Here is a 3,349-nt window from a genome sequence, read left to right as displayed (position 1 = left end):
TAAATTATTAAAAATTCATTAATTTTCAGAAATCTATTTTTGAGCTAACCAATAATGAGTTAACAATTACATGGAAGCTATGTATGTGAATGTATATGAAGGGGATTAAAACAAGAATGTGTTGCCAAAGTTTTTAAATTCATTTTATAATGAATGTTTATCCATAGCAGGTTGGCATGAGTTTGACGAAAATATCATATTAGCATAAATTTTGGTTTTCCTTATCCATGTACAATTGTAGATGAAGTTTTCACACTAAGTGTTGGATAAAATTGATAAATGGGATAGTAGGAATTTTTATGTTGTTGTTTTATAGAATCACATTTATGAGAAGTTATGTTGTGATTCAACTCAACATTAGGGGGTACCCATACCAAATGGTCAAGTAAGCCACACTTTGATTCTAAGAAATAGGTTTTCAGACTCTGATTCTCTAATCTGGGAGATCTTCCAAATTTGTTGTTGTCTGTGTGGACTTTGCATTATTTGGTTTCGCTGATTTTTTTAAATCTTGGATTTACTTGTTGATATAGATTCATGACGCTAACCTATTTCACACACATTGAAATTTTTGTTTTAAAGTCTCAATAGCTATAGATTGCATGCTTGCAAAGTGTTTTATAAAATTCCTCAATGACTATAGATTGCATGCTTGCAAAGTGTTTGACAAAATGCCTCAATGGTTGTAGATTGCATGCTTGCAAAGTGTTTGTCAAAAGACCTCAATGGCTATAGATTACATGCTTGAAAAGTTTTTGTTAAAGGCCTCAATGGCTGTAGATTTTGTGCATATAAATTTTTAGAGTAAATGCCTTAATGACTATAACTTTTATGTAGAAATTTATGAATAGATTATTTAATATATGTAACTTCCTATGTTTGCATGATTTTTTATGAATGTGAAAAAGAATTTAATAATTTGTTGAAGTGCGAATAGAGAATAGGACAATTGTTATTTTTATTATCTGAAGATATCATGAAAAAAATAGGTTGTTGTTGGAAATTATTTTAAAATAACAGATTCTGTAGGATTTAATTACTTGTTCAAGTGAGCATAATAATTTTTCCAAGCTACATGTATTCATCGGTGCAGTCTTATGCTTGAGTAGTTGTATAAAACAACTAATTGTGCCTAATTTTGGCAACTCCACTTTTCTACTTGGCACTTTTTGAAGAATAATATGCTTCTTAATTTGTAACAATAGCTACTTTTGTTGTAACATTCATTGTACAAGTCTCATGATTGAAGCAACGCTATTATGCAAATAATTATTTTTCCTTAATACTTGGGAATGAGAATTTTTAGTTGATGAATTTGGAACATTGCTGGGTCAATATCTTTTGTGATTCCATTTTTCTACTTCATAAACATATCATTACGCCGTAAGGCGTTCCCCTCTGAAACCAACTCTCCTCTGAGGTTACGTGTCCATTTGTGAGCGCTTGATTTAATGGTTAGACGATTAAAATTGTTTGAGCCGTCGGATTGATTCCACCGAAACGTTATCAACTGCTTCCTTTACTCGCCTGCTTCGTTATAAATTCTAACTTTACTCGCCTGCCATTCCATATTAATTCCTTTGTAAAATCCATTGATGAAACCTGTTGCATGCAGGCATTGAAACGAAAGTGGAATTGGGTTCGGATTGATTCCACCGAAACGTTATCAACTGCTTCCTTTACTCGCCTGCTTCGTTATAAATTCTAACTTTACTCGCCTGCCATTCCATATTAATTCCTTTGTAAAATCCATTGATGAAACCTGTTGCATGCAGGCATTGAAACGAAAGTGGAATTGGGTGGGGAAAACTAGCTGCCATAGCAAATCTTGAGATCACTGCTTTGGGATTTCGACTTCTTCGGCTACATCTGTACAAAGTAACTCCAGGTATGTTTATATTTAAAGCCATTTTGTTAAATACTAAAACATCATTGAGTATTGAACAAGAGATAAGATAAGAAAGGCTTCCCATCCCCTTCATACCTACCCTGAATGCCATCGCCCACCAGAGGTATAAATATAAATTATAATTTTACTTGCCTTCCATCCCATATTAATTCCCTTATAAAATCCATTGATGAAATCTGTTGCATACGGGCATTGAAAGGAAACGAAAGTGGAATTGGGTGGAGCAAACTAGCTGCCATAGCAGATCTTGAGATCACTACTTTGGGATTTCAACTTCTTCAGCTGCGTCTTTACAAAGTAACTCCAGGTATGCTTATATTTAAAGCCATTTTGTTAAATACTAAAACAACATTGAGTATTGAACAAAAGATAAGATAAGAAAGGCTTCACATCCCTTCATACCTACCCTGAATGCCATCAACCACCAGAGGTATAAATATAAATTCTAATTTTACTCACCTTCCATGCCATATTAATTCCTTTTGTAAAATCCATTGATGAAATCTGTTGCATACAGACATTGAAACGAAAGTGGAATTGGGTGGGGCAAACTAGCTGCCATAGCAGATCTTGAGATCGCTGCTTTGGGATTTCGACTTCTTTGGCTGCATCTGTTCAAAGTAACTCCAGGTATGTTTATATTTAATATCATTTTGTTAAATACTAAAACAACATTGAGTATTGAACAAAAGGTAGAATAGCGTATAATTTATTTTTCTGAAGAAAAAAAACAGACTTTCTTTCCTTAACAGAGAAAGTTTACATTTTCACGGATCTATATCAGATCATACTGAGAAGATAACATTGAAATCTATAGATCATGACATCAAAAAATAGATTTATTACAATACTAACAGTAACGAAATTGTTAAATTAAGTGAACTATAGGAGCAATGATCTACGTGTACATAAGGTCCAATGCTACCCTTGTTACAGTGAAATGCACATTATATTCTTGAGTAATTTTAAGCAACCACAGAAAGACAAAAAGATCCACTCATGTCTTTTGAGTCTCTTTTTCAAGCTCATATTGACATATTGACAGGCGACACAAATTTGATATGTAGCCCTCTCAACAGCTAAACACTTCCAGCTACCCTCAAGTTATCCATCACATACAGATGGAACGCATTCAGTTTCTGCAGCAAACCCAACGACGGAAAGTTTCAATTCATGTATGGCAAGGTTAATGAGAAGATGGACGTGTATTCCTTTGGAGTAGTTCTTCTAGAGCTAATAACTGGAAGAAAACCAATCAATGACAAGAATCCTAAAGGCCAAGAAAGCTTGGTTATGTGGGTAGGGCTCTAGTGTCCTTGCTTGTTTTGTATTTGATAATTTCGGATTCTTTTGGTTTCTTTGTCTTGGTTCAGAATCTTAATCTCTTGTAAATTTCAAAATTTAGGCAAGGCTGCTTGTTTTGTATTTGATAATTTTGGA

At 33.7% G+C, this 3,349-nt stretch overlaps 1 long non-coding RNA gene across 1 annotated transcript; it reads left to right on the top strand.

Annotated features, from left to right (window-relative positions):
• Nucleotides 1–2,106: 2,106 nt before the first annotated feature.
• Nucleotides 2,107–3,349, top strand: LOC149232344 (uncharacterized). The gene is made up of 3 exons (XR_016247529.1): nucleotides 2,107–2,216; nucleotides 2,427–2,539; nucleotides 2,977–3,349. It is a non-coding gene; the product is annotated as an uncharacterized LOC149232344 (long non-coding RNA).

This window comes from Pinus tabuliformis, chromosome J (genome assembly GCF_031772625.1).
Source record: "Pinus tabuliformis cultivar Carrire ecotype Pingquan chromosome J, CPIR1, whole genome shotgun sequence".
Classification (NCBI taxonomy): domain Eukaryota; kingdom Viridiplantae; phylum Streptophyta; class Pinopsida; order Pinales; family Pinaceae; genus Pinus; species Pinus tabuliformis.
This window is presented reverse-complemented; position numbering and strand designations above follow the sequence as displayed.